At 34.1% G+C, this 15,978-nt stretch overlaps 1 long non-coding RNA gene across 1 annotated transcript; it reads left to right on the top strand.

Annotated features, from left to right (window-relative positions):
- The first annotated feature begins 3,779 nt into the window (after positions 1-3,779).
- Positions 3,780-7,104, top strand: LOC134245946 (uncharacterized). The gene is made up of 4 exons (XR_009987557.1): positions 3,780-4,136; positions 5,746-5,860; positions 6,767-6,844; positions 7,076-7,104. It is a non-coding gene; the product is annotated as an uncharacterized LOC134245946 (long non-coding RNA).
- Positions 7,105-15,978: the final 8,874 nt, after the last annotated feature.

The following is a 15,978-nucleotide window of genomic DNA, read 5'->3' as shown; positions in this document are numbered from 1 at the left end:
TCTTCCCTGAACTCTCCTTCTACATTTTACTCAGCAGCCTAATCATCTTTTGAGAGATGGTTGGTGGTGTCATGTAGATGTGCAGTAAGGTTTCCGAATTTTGATTTTGCCCCGGGGGGTCAAATGGGGATCGGAAAATGACGATTTTTATGCTAAAAGCCCCATCTTCCCTGAACTCCTTATTTATTTTACTCAGCAGCCTAATCATCTTTTGGGAGATGGTTGGTGGTGTCATGTAGATGTGCAGTAAGGTTTCGGAATTTTCATTTTGCCCCGGGGGATTTGATGTTTTTTTATGCTAAAAACTCCGTCTTCCCTGATTTTGCCCTAATCATCTTCTGGGAGATGGTTGGTGGTGTCATGTAGATGTGCAGTAAGGTTTCGGGATCTTGATCTTGCCCCGGGGCGACAAATGGGGGTCGAAAAATGACGTTTTTTATGCTAAAAGCCCCTTCTTCCCTGAACTCTCTTCTACATTTTACTCAGCAGCCTAATCATCTTTTGGGAGATGGTTGGTGGTGTCATGTAGATGTGCAGTAAGGTTTCGGAATTTTGATTTTGCCCCGGGGGGTCAAATGGGGGTCGGAAAATGAGGTTTTTTATGCTAAAAGCCCCTTCTTCCCTTAACTCCTTCTACATTTTACTCAGCAGCCTAATCATCTTCTGGGAGATGGTTGGTGGTGTCATGTAGATGTGCAGTAAGGTTTTGGTATTTTCATTTTGCCCCGGGGGTCAAATGGGGATCGAAAAATGAGGTTTTTTATGCTAAAAGCCCCTTCTTCCCTGAACTCCTTCTACATTTTACTCAGCAGCCTAATCATCTTTTGGGAGATGGTTGGTGGTGTCATGTAGATGTGCAGTAAGGTTTTGGCATTTTCATTTTGCCCCAGGGGATCAAATCAGTAGCCTCATCATCTTTTAGGAGAGTTTATAAAATTAGGTAATCATCTTCTGGGAGATGGTTGGTGGTGTCATGTAGATGTGCAGTAAGGTTTTGGATTTTGATTTTGCCCCGTTAAAAAATCATAGCATCCTGGGAAAATCTTCAATTCTTGAGTAATGTACATGTCAAATGTTAAAGTCATATCTCTTCTGAAGATCAAAAGTTATGCAAATGCAACATTTTTGAAAAGTAGGTTAAGTTTCAGTCAAGGTCACCGAGTCATGATTTATTTTAGCAAATCATCTTTTGATAGGTAATAATGTCATACAGTAAGGTTTCTTTTTGCCCCGGGGGATAATATGAATTCTACAAAAATGATGAATTTTTAAAAAGCTCCGAAATTCCCTGAACTCTCCTTCTACATTTTTTTCAAGTAGCCTAATCATCTTCAGAGGTCATGGGTAAAAAAAATGTCAGTAATTTTGTTATAGCCCCGTAAATACTAATACATGTATATATTTAATACAAAAAGCCTTGTCTCTTCACTTTTACTAGATAATGACTTTGATGAGATGGTTAAATTGACAGACTGACATACAGATGTACATATTTCTTTGTGAATTTGCAGCCTAATCATCTTTTCTTAAAATTGGCCCAGTGGTTGTAGAGAAGTTAAAAATGTAGAAATTTTCCAGACAAACAGATGGACGACAGACATAATGTGATAAGGAAACCAGAAAAGCTCAAATGAGCTAAAAATGTAGGATTCACAAGTATTTTAAAGGGTTACTATGGTTACAGTATTTGAAAAGCCTTTTTTTTTCATGCAATTTTTGGAGAAGTCAAAATGTATGATGTGCAGTATGTATCCATGATTATTGAAAAAAAATTGAACATTTCAGAAAACAGTATGATTGAAAATAATTAATCAAGGTGTTTTGAGTAGCAAAATAAAGGTAGTAAACATTTATAGCTAATTCAACTGCAGAACTCAGTCAATTTTAAGATGCACAACCTTTTCAAATCTTATAATTATTGTTTTTAAAATATTTAATCAGTTCTGATTCAAGGGAAAACAAGAGATACAACCAACATGCTCATGTTTTATGTTATTTTTAGTAATTTGTTTGTTTTTGTGAAAACCTCTCTCTGGAATTTTTTCCCTCATATGGAGACACCGCCACTTAAAAATAATGAAGACATGTGTTTGTTTAACACTGATTGTATCACAGCTTATGACGAAGGTAAGTTTCTCAAATGTTGGCAAACTTAAAGTTCAAAGGGTTAAAATTGTTGGTATCAAAGTCATCTCAAGGAATCTCATGTGAAATAAGAAATCCCTGGTACTTCCTGTTCAAAAGTTAATTGCCAAGGTTAAAGTTTTTTTTAAGTGGGTCAAACTCTAGGGTCAAGGTTAATACCTGTTGAAGTTCAAAATAATACACATAATAAGCATGAAAGCCCTAGCACCTACTGGGAGCAACAAACCTAGTACGCTTTCCATCAAAGACAATGGAGCCGACAGCAACAAACCATGTACGCTCCATCAAATATAAGGTTTTAATGAAATGTCAGAAGCAATTTTCATACACAGTGTTTTGCACAAAAGTTTTGGGTGGAAGTCAAATAATGTGCATTAATTATCCTATGGCTTATATGTTGGTTCTTCTGAAACAAAATAAGACTGTTGAATGGATCTTAATTAACAGTCCTTCTTCAATCTTCATTTTTTTTAGCAAAAGAAACAATTCAAGTCTTTGGAATTTTCATAATGAACATGTTCTAATGTCTTTCAGATGCTCTGGATGTAATGGCACTATCTCCATCACTGGTGAAATGGCTAAAGCCTATAGGACAGCCTTCACTTAGTTACCAGCAGCTTTACAATTCTCTTTGCAGTCCACCTCTTCATCTCTAATGATGGTCTCTGGTGGAGGAAAGGTTGCAGTGTAGTCGTCATGTCCTGGACTAGGTAACATACTTACATGTAATTTCTTTTATTTACTCTGACTACATAGATCACCAATTTTTTTCAATGTACACTTTAATTTCATGCAATTGCCATTTTGTTTAAGTGAGACAAAATCTTCATAAACTAATTCAGACCTTCTTTCTCTCCCAGGATATCCTTAGAATCCCCACTGCTTTGCATGGCCCGGACCAATGGACTGCAGTGTGACACATATAATAGCTATATAGCAGTAAGGTTCTGTGCTCATTTGTTGGTTTTTGGAGTGTACATGAAAATTTGCTGGGAGACATTTCTACTTTCTTTGGATGTGGCCAATTTTCAGACTTTCCACTTTTCATTTCAGTGGTGATTTTAAGCTTGACGGTGCTTTGCCCTGATTGGATTAACATTCAAGAGATGCATGTGATATTTCCGTGGTGATTCTTAGCTGGACAATGCTTTGATTTGATTGGATAAACATTCAAGTGATGGATATGAAATTTCCATGGTGATTCTAGTTGGACAATGCTTTGATCTGATTGGATAAACATTCAAGTGATGGATATGAAATTTCCATGGTGATTCTAGTTGGACAAGGATTTGATCTGATTGGATAAACATTCAAGTGATGGATATGAAATTTCCGTGGTGATTCTAGTTGGACAATGCTTTGATCTGATTGGATAAACATTCAAGTGATGGATATGAAATTTCCGTGGTGATTCTAGTTGGACAATGCTTTGATCTGATTGGATAAACATTCAAGTGATGGATGTGACATTTCAGTGGTGATTCTTAGCTGGACAATGCTTTCATCTGACTGGGTAAACATTCAAGAGATGCATGCGATATTTCAGTGGTGATTCTTAGCTGGACAGTGCTTTGACCTGTTTTGATGAACATTCAAATAATGGGTGAGTAACATTTTAGTGGTGATAATCTTATCTGGACATAATGCTTTGATCTGTTGGATAAAGATTAAGGTGACAGATTTACATTGGTGATTCTAGCCTGTGAGACATTCCTTTGAACTGGCTTTGTGATTTGTCTAGTCAGGATACAGGGTGATTATGGTCAGAATTGTACATATTTCTCTTAATTAAATAGGTTAAATGATTCTCAGCAAAGTTATTAAATTGGATTCTAAAGGAATTGACCTTAATTTATAGGTAAATATCTGCTACTGAAACTGCAATGAATTCCTGTAGATTATTAAATGGATGTTGAAGGATTAGAAGTTTGAACTGATGATTGCAGCTACAGTACTTAGGAAACCTTCAAAGAGACCAAATTGATTTTCAGGTATGAAGTGCATCTATGTTTTAAATTTATAATTTATTTAAATTTTTTAGCTATGAGTATTGAAAATTAAATCTTGGGTCACCCAAATGTCGCAGTGGTTAGAGCATCTATAGCTGCGCTAAAGTCGCAAAGTAAGGAGTTGATCCTAATACGTTGTGGGTTTGAATCCCACTGTGGGATCGGTCCTTCTGATAAGACTGTATAAACAGAGATTCCGTGTTACAGTATGTACTGGCACAAAAAAGATCAAAAAAGATCCCTTCCTGCTAAATGGCCCTGAGTGCCAATATATAGGACAAAATTTGCAGCTCTCCACCAGCAAGTGTTGGTGTCTCTATTTGAATGAAAAATTCTCAACAGTGAGGTAAACAATATACATGTACAATAATACAATCAATCAAATTTTGGCCATTGAGCAGTGTGTGTCATTTTTTGCATGATCACTTAATCCAGACACTCTAGTGAGCTCTCCTGATCAAAAATTGTTAGCATTGTTATTATTTTTAAGAAAAATTAACATAATTAATTTTTCATCTTTTACAGAACCATTGGGCAAAATTCAACAAAATTTGCCACATCTATGAATTAACGCATCCTTTGGAAAAGGGCAATCAAGGTGAAAAAGGGGAATCAACTCTTCCATGGGGAGATAATTAAAAGGTAGAGAAAATTCTTTGAGGCTATTTGAAGATCTTGTGCAAGAAAATAGCCAATCAAAATCAACTAGCCTATATAATGAATTATTGTCTATATAGAGAGAGACAATTTTATGGTGATTTTTTGTTAATTTTTTTGCATTTTAAATTGTTTTAGGTCTTATTTTATTGACTTTTCATTTTGGGCTCATGTATTTTGGAATATCACAACTTTAGCAATATCATTCAAAAATACTGAGTTAAAAAGAACTCTTAATTTTTAGAAACTCATCAAGTGTTAAAAACAGTTATGCTTACATTGCCAGAAGATAATGTAATTGTCATTTGTCTCTTGGGAATAATGACGGACCATGCATCCAGTTAAAGATTTAATGAGTTTGGTCCATGGAAGTTGTTAAGGCATACCTGTGTTGCTATCTAATCAGACAGGTAATAAGGCACAAGATGCAATTAATCTCTCTTCTTATTATGGATTTAATTGTAATTTATTGTCTGTCAAAGCACTTCATTACTGATGACCCAAATTTATTTTCAAAATGCATTTCAAATTTTAATCTATTAAACTTTTGTATGATGGTTTTTTTTCAACAATGCCAGAGGACATAACACATAATTGCAATATATTTTTTTAATGCAAAATAGAAAAAAAAATAAAATGAAAAAATAAAAAATATAATGTTACAATGAATTACAGTGTATTAGCTAGATTTTCAGCTGGTTGCCCTTTGTTTGGCCATTAATATATGAGCACATAATATTTCACTGCAAATTTTTGTAAGTAAATATGTGAATGAAAAATTTGCAACCATAAAGTATTTTTGAATACATGTTCTTACAAAATTTTGGCCATCAGTGTGTGTCATTTTTTGCATATTAATACTAGTATCTCAAACATTGTTAGCATTGTTATTGTTTAAAAAAAATTAATTAAATTAATTTTTCATCTTTTACAGAACCATTGGGCAAAATTCAACAAAATTTGCCACATCTATGAATAAGCATCCTTTGGAAAAGGGAAATTAAGGTGAAAAGGGAAATAAACCTCTTCCATGGGGAGATAATTAAGAGGTAGAGAAAATTCTTTGAGGCCATTTAAAGGCCTTAATTATGCAAGAAAATAGCCAATCAAAATGAACTAGCCTAAATAATGAATTAATTATTGTCTGGAAGAGAGAGACAAATTTTTATTTTTTTTTTATTTTCGGCATCTTTAATTGTTTTAGGCCTACAATATTAATTTTGGACTTGTATTTTAGGAATATCACAACTTTAGCAGAATTATTCCACTGAGTTAAAAGGAACTCTTAATTTTTAGCTCACCTTGATGAAGTCAAGATGAGCTTATGCTATATCCCCAGCGATAGCTTCGGCGTCCCGGTTTAAGTTTAGGAGCAGGTCTATTCCCAAGTAACTATAAGCCCCACCTGGACCAAACTTGCATGGTTGATGCATCTAGGGATGGACACTACCAAACTTGCTTCGGATGCTGGATATGACCATTTTTCAGATGAGTGACCAGGTTACAGGTTTTGGAGCAAGTCCATTCACAAGTAACTATAAGCCCTACCTGTACCAAACTTGCATGGATGATGCATCTAGGAATGGACACTACCATACTTGCCTGGGATGCTGGATGTGACCTACATTTTCCAGATTAGTGACTAGATTATTTCCAAGTAACTATAAGCCTTACCTAGACCAAACTTGCATGGATGATGCATCTAAGGATGAACAATCAAAACTTGATTCGGATGCTGGATCTGACCTATATTTTCCAAACGAGTGATCAGATTAAAGTTTTCGGAACAGATCAATCCCAATGAACTTTAAGACCTATTTAAGCAGAACTTGCTTGAATATTGTTGTCAGAAAAAATACTATCTCTTAAGAAAATATGATCTGAGATTTGCATTACTTAGACTGATTATATTTGTCGTAGTGAGATTCGTAATCTTTGATTACCTATATTTTTAGGTGTGCATGATGCAACTTTCTAGATGGTGTGTAGTCCATTTATCAACATGTTTCAAACTCACATCTATTTTGGTAAAGGTATGTTTTACTGTCCATTATTGTCTTATTTTTATTTTTTTGATCTCAAATTTTATCTTTGAATATTAATCTTTATTTTCTTTTATTATGATTTATTGCTGATCAGAATCTAGTTCATCAATGAACTTTATTAAAGCTACATAGTAACAAATTGCGATATTAAATCCTTGTGTGAGACCTAAAGAGTAACACCTTTAACTCTCTTTTTAACAACAGTTTCTCTGATTTCAGGAGTATAGTCCCCCCTGTTAAAGATCATGAATGGCAAATCGACAATGCCGAATGTAGTCTGGTTATCAACAGAGAATTTTGACACTCGTAGACCTGTATTTCAACTAATTACCTCTCTAACCTTTATTGTGTTCATCAGACAGGTAAAAAAAACCAAGATAATTAAGTTAAATAATTTTATTGTGTTAAATAAAAAAAGAACATATTTACATGCACAGAATATCCCCATTATAACAAAAATGTCACATTTTACTCATACAACTATTAATCATTTTTACATGCCCACCTTTAAATTTTCCCAATTTATACACAGTTGAATAGAATTAGTCCATTCATAATAAAACATAGCAACATTATTTAAGAAAGCTATCTAGATAATTAAAAAATAATATGCATGATTTCATTTTTCATACATTTAAATTAAATACTCAGCATCTGAAGTTGAGTGAATGCCTGCCCTTTTTCACATTTCTTCCAAATTCCTTTTTATGCCCCCGCACATCAAAAGATCCCTGGGGTATATTGTTTTAGTAATGTCTGTCTGTTTGTCAGTGTCTGTTTTGAACTGTAAGGCTTTAATATTTGACATGAGTGTACATTATGACAAGACCTTTCCTTTGGTACAGAATTTTTTTTATCATGTGACCTTGCTACCCTTAAAACATCTAACAAGTGTATACCACTTCAGTCTCCATCCCACTCACGAATCGTGTTACCATCCATAATGTCTCACAAACACATCATGTTAATTATGAATCTGTTAGTAATTTACTGTAATTGTTTTAAGATTTTTAGCTCACCTGAGCTGAAGGCTCAAGTGAGCTTTTCTGATCACATTTTGTCCCTCGTCCGTCTGTCTGTAAACTTTTCACATTTTCGACTTTTTCTCAAGAACCACTGGGCCAATATCGATTAAAATTGGTACAAAGAATCCTTGGGTGAAGGGAAATTTAAATTATTGAAATGAAGGGCCAAGTTTGATCACAAGGGGAGATAATCAAGAAAAGAAAAAAATAGGGTAGGGTCATTAAAAAAACTTCTTCTCAAGAACCACTGAGCCAGAAAAGCTGAAACTTATGTGGAAGCATCCTGGGGTAGTGTAAATTCTTAATTGTTCAAATCATGACCCACGGGGATAGGGCAGGGCCACAATGGGGAATCAAAGTTTTACATAGAAATATATAGGAAAAATCTTTGAAAATCTTCTCAAGAACCACTGGGCCAGAAAAGCTGAAACTTATGTGGAAGTATCTTAATATTAGTGTAGATTTTAAATTGTTCAAATCCTGACCCCCGGGGGCTGGGCCGGGAAACAATGGAGAATCCAAGTTTTACATAGAAATATATGGGAAAAATCTTTTACATGCCCATACGGAAAAAAAGGGCAAACAAACTACATATGTACTATAACTAATTACTAAGAAACCACTATGGTTTGAAAGTAGTTTAATAGTATAGCAAATCACATGTAAATGAGCTAACATTTTGAAAAACTGTTGTCAAAGGCTTAACAAACTACGATCAATCTAACAAACTACTATCAAACCATTCTAACAACCTATCAAACCACACTAACAAATATATCAATTTTTTAACAAACTATTCAAAACACTGGTAACAAATCCATCAGCAAAACACATCTGGCTAGATTTGAATTTTCCTTTACAAATCCACAAGTCTTTGAAAACACCTAAAACATGTTTTATGAATTTGAGAAGTGCATTCAACATAAGTTTGTTTCAAAGTATTTTAATTAAAGGATTCACAAATTTAGCCAATGCAAGTGCAACATTCCAACATGTGCCTTTTGTTAAATTTCAAATGATGATTTTCAATTTCTAAGTCATGTCCATTTATTTATAATTGCACATATATTCTTTTCATGTTGTGCACATTTCCATAGTTTTACAAAATATTTACAAGTTTTGGTTCCCTGTAATTTGTCCGGATAAATACACATATTAATCACCAGTTAAACAAGACAAAATAACATTTAAAAATTTCAACCGATAAAAATCGTTTGTTAAGCATCCGGATATCTGGGGTGCATGTAATAGACCAAAAAAATGTTTTCAAGCTGACATTTAAATATTCCCTGCTTCATCTGTAGCATGAAAATGCTGCAATTTTCCTTTTTCTGGCCTTATTGCATTAACTTTGAAAAATCTTTTTTTGTGTCTTATTTTCAAGATATTTCCCATAATCCAAATGCATTCTTTACTAGTTAGGAATTATAGGTCAATCTGAAAGTGAATAAAAACCCAAAGCTAGTAAAAAGTACACATCCACATACACAGAAGCTTTTTCAACAACCTTAATTATTTTGTGTGTAAAAAGAAATTTAACTTCATGATATATTTCGCATTAAATACCTTTCTGTATCTGTTCATCTTTTATTAATGTGTTGCTGCTTTTTCCAGTTCATTCAAATTATTGATTTCGAAATACTAACAATTTGAATGTCCCTTCACTAGTTCCTTAATGTGTATTCAAATGCTTGGAGGGTTTGAAAATTTCGCAAAAAGCTAACACCGGATGTAAAGATTAAGCTCTTGGAAACTTCAAAATTCTAATAATTGAACCCCCACACCGCTGTAAAAAATTTCCCATGTGGTTAGATGCAAATGCTATACTAATAAAACACTGTTGCAAGATACCAAGTCTAACAAACTATAAAGAAATCACTCAGCAGTGTTCACTTTTCAAACCACTTGAAACAGTGGTTAGTTGTGTTTCATTGCAAATGCTATTTATCAAACTACTTTAACAAACCACTAAAATAATTTAATATAGTTTGTTGGTAGTTTGTTGATGGTTTAATACCGGTAGTAGTTTGTTAAAAATCTTTTCCGTTTGGGATGATCTTCTTCTCAAGAACCACTTGGCCAGAAAAGCTGAAACTTATGAGGAAGCATCCTGGGATAGTGTAGATTCTAAATTGTACAAATTATGACCCCAGGGGGTAGGGCGGTGTCACAATGGGGAATCAAAGTTTTGCATAGAAATATATGGAAAAAATTTTTCAAAATCTTCTCAAGAACTACTGTGCAAGAAAAGCTGAAACTTTTGTGGAAGCATCCTGGGGTAGTGTACATTCTTAATTGTTCTAATCATGACCCCCTGGGATAGGGCGGGGCCACAATGCGGAATCAAAGTTTTACATAGAAATATAGGAAAAATCTTCTACAATCTTCTTCTCAAGAACCACTTGGCCAGAAAAGCTGAAACTTACGAGGAAGCATCCTGGAGTAGTGTAGATTCTAAATTGTTAAAATCATGACCTCTGGGGGTAGGGGGGTCACAATGGGGAAGTTTTACAAGTTTTATGAAAGAATTCTGTGGTAGTGTAGATTTCAAATTGTCTAAATTATGATCAGTGGGGTAGGGTGGGGTCACAGTATGTATTACAAGGTTGAAATCTGGTAAAAAACGGAATGGTCAAAGCTTCTCAGGTGAGTGATGTGGCCCATGGGCCCTTTGTTTTTTAATTGTACAGCTGATATCTTTTAGATCTATAACTTTTTAGATCTTTATTATTTTCTATGAGATTTATATTATGTACATTTTCAATCAAAGATTATTTAATGTCTATTTTGTTGTTGTTTTAGATGATGGACCATTCTCCTTTGATCCTTTTACAACAGGTGCCCCTACAGTTTACAAAGTTCCAATGTTGAGGTTCCAGGACCCCTAATTTAACAGTGAGTGCACAACTTTATGTATTCTACTTAAAAATTTTCAATACCATTGTTATACATTTTGGATTTGATTTTTAATATTTAAATATTCACAGACTGATTCAGATTTTTATGATCAAGTAAATAAGATCATTAACTCTATCAAGATTACATCATGGTCCTAAATCAAATTTATTTAAGTCTTTTAACAAACATTTGCCTTCTTCCGTAATGTTTAATTCCAAGTCACTTGAAAATACCAAAGATTTTCACTTATTGCTTTCAGTCCAGTGAGTCCATAACAGATAAAGGAATAAAGCTGACATGTTCCACATTGTCCTTGGTAGCTGCAGCTTATATGATAAAGCCCACAGCAGTAGACATAGCACGCTTCATCAAAGGTACTGTAAATCACTTTTTATCAAAGGCGTAAGTCTCAAGAGTAGTGTTTTAGCAATTCTCCTTATATATAGAGCAATATAGCCACAATACGCGAAAAATTTGTCTCGCTTATCAAGAGTCTATGATTATCTCGCGAAAATAAGGTGTCGCGAAAATTTAGTGATCTACAGTAATTAGTCTCGGTCCAGAGTAGTGGTAAATACTGTTCTCAAATGTTCTCTGCATGGATTAATTACCATTTAAGTGGAAATTTTAGCAAGACACAAAGAGCCATAGCTGCCTTACCGACGATTCGGCCAACTCGAGTATTTAAAAGGAAATCACCTATTTCTATTTATAGATACATTGTACATGTACCTTTTCAATTCATGATCAAACTACATGTAGTAATTATTTGTAGACAAGTTAATTTTATATTTTCATAGTTGTAAGTTTGTTACATGACAATCATTTTACTAGTTCAATACTCTTATTCTTAAAAAGATCTTTAGAAAATCTTAAAAATAGGCAAAAAAGACTATCAAATGCGCTTTGGCTCTTTAGCGATTTCTCCTTAAAACTGTTTTTTTTTTGTGAATAGTAATTTTAGCAATTTTAAAATGCTCACTAAAGAAGATAGTAAAAGTAACACACAATTTGTTTTTAGCAATATTCAATTTTAGCAATCTCAACAGCCTCGCTAATTATGACAAAATAAATCCTCCCTAAGATTTCTACTTATACAGTATCTAATGATGTTGGTTCTACTCTGAAGCAATTGCTATTGCTGAATCAGGAGCCAATAGCAGTCTCTTTTCTTTGAGAATCAAAGAAATAATGCAAGTCTCTAAGCTACTTTTCATTGATGTCCTTGTTTTTACAGATGCACCAGATGCAGCAGCACTGTCTCCATCACTGATGAAATGGGATATGACTAGTGGACAGTCATCACTGTAACTCACCAACACAATTAGTGGCCCATCTCTTCTCATCTCCAATGGTGGTCTCCAGAGGAATGGTTGCAGTGTAGTCTTCATGTCCTGGGCACGCCAGGTAACTTCCATTGCTTTGTTTCTCAGGTGTTTCCCACAGAAAATTGGCACAACATTTTGCCTCTGAGGAACATTTTCACTTAGAAGTCACTTGGATGGCAGCTTGAAATTGGGTTTCCTAAATGGCACTAAAAGTGGCATTATTATATCAGGCATCTCTTTCTACTCTGATGGGGGTAACAGAAAGACCACATTTTTGTGCCCCCCTGATTGAAGATATAGGGGTATGTAGTTTTTGCCTTGTCCATTCGTCCATCTGCCTGCTTGTCTATTTGTCAGCAAAAACTTTTACCTTGCCCGTAACTTTTGATTGAGTGGGACTATGGTTTTCATATTTCACAGATGTATTCCTTGTGACAAGACCTTTCTTTGGGTACAACCAGATTTGACCTTTTGACCTTGACCTCGGAGTTTGGCACACTTTTACCCAAAAATACCAAACTTTTACTTTAGTATTTTTTGAACAGTTTATTATAGGGCTTTTATACTTCACATAATTATGTATTCTTTGTGATAAGTTGTCCTGTTGAATACCAACAAATTTGACCTTTTGACTTTGGAGTTTTACCTACTTTGGCCATAAATTTTGAGGCGTTATGGCTAGGGCTTTCATACTTAACCTAATTATGTAATTATATCCTTTTGACGAGTCTTTTCTTTAAAAACCTACAACTTTGACCTTCACCCTGGAGTTTGACCTACTTCAAGAAAAAAACTTTAACCTTGGCCATAACTTTTTAAGGACTAGGGCTTAGGCTTTCATATTTAACATAATGTAATCCTTGTGACAAGACATTCCTTTTAAAAACCAACAACTTTGACCTTTGACCCTGAAGTTTGACCAACCTTTTAAAACTTGAATTTTGTCATAACTTTTGAACAGATTGTGCTAGGGCATTCATATTTCACAATTGTATTTGTTTTGAGAAGGCATTACATTAGGTACCATCATATTTGATTTTCATTTGAGTAAGTTTTAAATTTTGCTTAAATTTGCCATACAGGGGGCATAATTGTTTCACAAACACATCTTGTTCATTAAGTTTTTGAATGTTCTGCATTATTTTTTTTTTTCATTATAGTTTTTTGTTCATGTCTGTGATAATTTTCCTACTTTGTTACAGGTCTGTTGCATGTTGGTGGGTGTTGCTGTTTTAACATTAGAACCAGGAAATCATGCTTTTACCTTCTACTTGTGGTACCCAAGTGACCAACAGCCATGGTCACATTTAGCTGTGCCACTCCTCGACCCCTTCCAGATCTTCTTACCTCTTTGTATGGCTTTTCCCTGTGAATGGTATAGTGGCACTTAATTCTTACATCCGATGGAAAGGATCCATGCCAGGCTTCGTTTTTCCTCCCCATGCTGATTCCAGTCCAGTGAATGGTCATTTACAGTTTGGAAACTTTTGTGAGTTTTCTTTAAAAGAAATATTCCTCCATTTAGCAGTCTTTTCTTGGTGAAAGGACTTTGTATAATTTTCATCTCATCTGACCTTTTAGGTTTTAGGTGATTAACAGTTAAATGATTCATGGGTAAATGGTTTTCTGTTTTTTTAACCCATTGCACTTTCTAACACAATTGGGGAATAAAACTTAAACTTAAAAAATCACTTCTTAATAAACACTGAGCCAATTTAAACAAAACTTATTACAAAGGATTCATAGGTAAATGGGAGTTTGAATTATAAAAATGAAGGGCCAATTTTTAGGTTCCATTGCAAGGGGAGATAACAGAGAAATGACAAAATAGGGTGGGGTGACCGGGGTCATTAAAAAAACTACTGAAGAACCATGGGAAAAGCTGAAACTTATGTGGAAGCATCGTGTGATAATGTAGATTCTAAATTGTTCAAATCATGACCCCCAGGGGTTTGGTGGGGTGACAATAGGGAATCCAAGTTTAACATTGAAATGCAAAGGAAATATCTTTTAAAATCTTCTTAAGAACTACTGGGCCAGAAAAGCTGAAGCTTATATTACCTGGAAGCATGCTGGGATAGTGTGGATTCTAAATTCTTCAAATCATGAACCCATGGTGTAGACATGGCCACAATAGAGAATCCAAGTTTTGAATCTAATTTTGAAAAGATCTGTTTGAAAAGTATGTTGAAGCAATCTGGAACAATTAATTCTTTAAATCATGACACCAGGGGGGGGGGGGGGGTCATAATAGGTATTACAAGGTGGAATATAATGAAGAAAAGCATGGCCAAAGTTACTCAGGTGAGCAATGTGGCCCATGGGCGTCTTGTTAGTGTGAGGCATCTAACACAGCTTCCATCTAGAAGTCTATAGGCTCAGAACTTCACTTGGCCCGGGTGACCAGGGTCGTAGAATCTTCATCTGACTGCTTGAGTTTCCTTTGGTTCCTATATTTATGCCTCTGAATAGTTTTCAAATTATTTTTCATCCCTTCAGGGACAAAAATAAATTTTGATGCATTAGGATATAAAAAATATAATTGCTTAATAAGACATTTTTTGTATATTTTATTCAATTTCATTTAATTTAGTTGTCTTAAACATCTTTCTCAACAATTAATCCAATCAAATGTGAATAAGATTTCCACAGCAAAATTTACATTCAAGTTTGATCAAATCATTCATACGGGGATTTGCCGGGGATTGGAGGCCACAATCAAAATTTCATACACCTGGTAGAAATATATAATTCAGAAAAATATTTTCTAAAGAACAGATTGCAGATTTAAATTTGTTCAAATCCTGACCCGTAGGGTAGGTGTTTTACAAGTGAGTCAAGTAAAATAATTACTCCAATGTGGACAAAAGATTTAATTTTGAACATATATATTTCATGCTTGATTTCAGTATGCATATATGTAAGATAAAAAAAAGTATTTTGTCAAATGTATATTTAAATATTTTGTTTTCTTTTAGCTTTCATCCATTATAATAACTTCAGGAGTTCCAAAACTTAACTCACATGCCAATCTTTTGTGAGGGAAGAGGAGCCATTTTTCCATGTGTAATGACTTTCACACTTGGATTATATTTTAATGATGATACATGTATTTCATGCTTGATTTCAGTATGCATATATGTAAGATTATTGCATAACTCCAGTGATGGACACAAACTAGAACAAACTTGGATTAATTAATAAAAGTGGATATATTCTTGGATAACTTCAGTGATGGACACAAACTAGCTAACAAACTTGGATTGATTATATATTCATAACTGTGGATTGATTAATGGATATAACTTTAGTGATGGACACAAACTACTAGCTAACAAACTTGGATTGATTCATAACAGTGGATACCGATATATTCTTTGATAACTCCAGTGATGGACACACTAGCTAACAATCTTGGATTGATTCATAACGGTGGATATATTCTTGGATAACTGATGTGATGATTGATTACTTCATTGACTGATTGGCTGATTACTGATTGATTCAAACTGATAGCGAACAAACTTGGATTGATTAATAATGATGGATATTCTTGGCAAACTGATGTGATGGACACAAAGTAGCAAACATTTTTGTGAGAAACAGTGGAAAAGTTCTACATTTAATCAACATTGATTGACCAATTAATGCAATTAAAAAATAATCTTTTAAGAATTATAAAATGTGTGTGAGTAATATGTCAAATATCTTATTAAAGGGAGACTACTTAAGTAGGCCACTGTTTGAGAAACATATACTGCTCGTGTAACTCTTTGTAGAGCTCAAATCCAAAAAAATATTAATGCTTGAAACATTATGTATTTATAGTGATAACATCATGCAATATTTAATTTTTTTTCTTTCATAATTT

The sequence above is a fragment of the Saccostrea cucullata genome, unplaced genomic scaffold, assembly GCF_032062105.1.
Source record: "Saccostrea cucullata isolate Sc308-1 unplaced genomic scaffold, CSIRO_AGI_Scuc_v1 ctg6690, whole genome shotgun sequence".
In the NCBI taxonomy this organism is placed as follows: Eukaryota; Metazoa; Mollusca; class Bivalvia; order Ostreida; family Ostreidae; genus Saccostrea; species Saccostrea cuccullata.
Note: the sequence above shows the minus strand (reverse complement) of the source record. Positions and strands in the feature narration are given on the sequence as shown.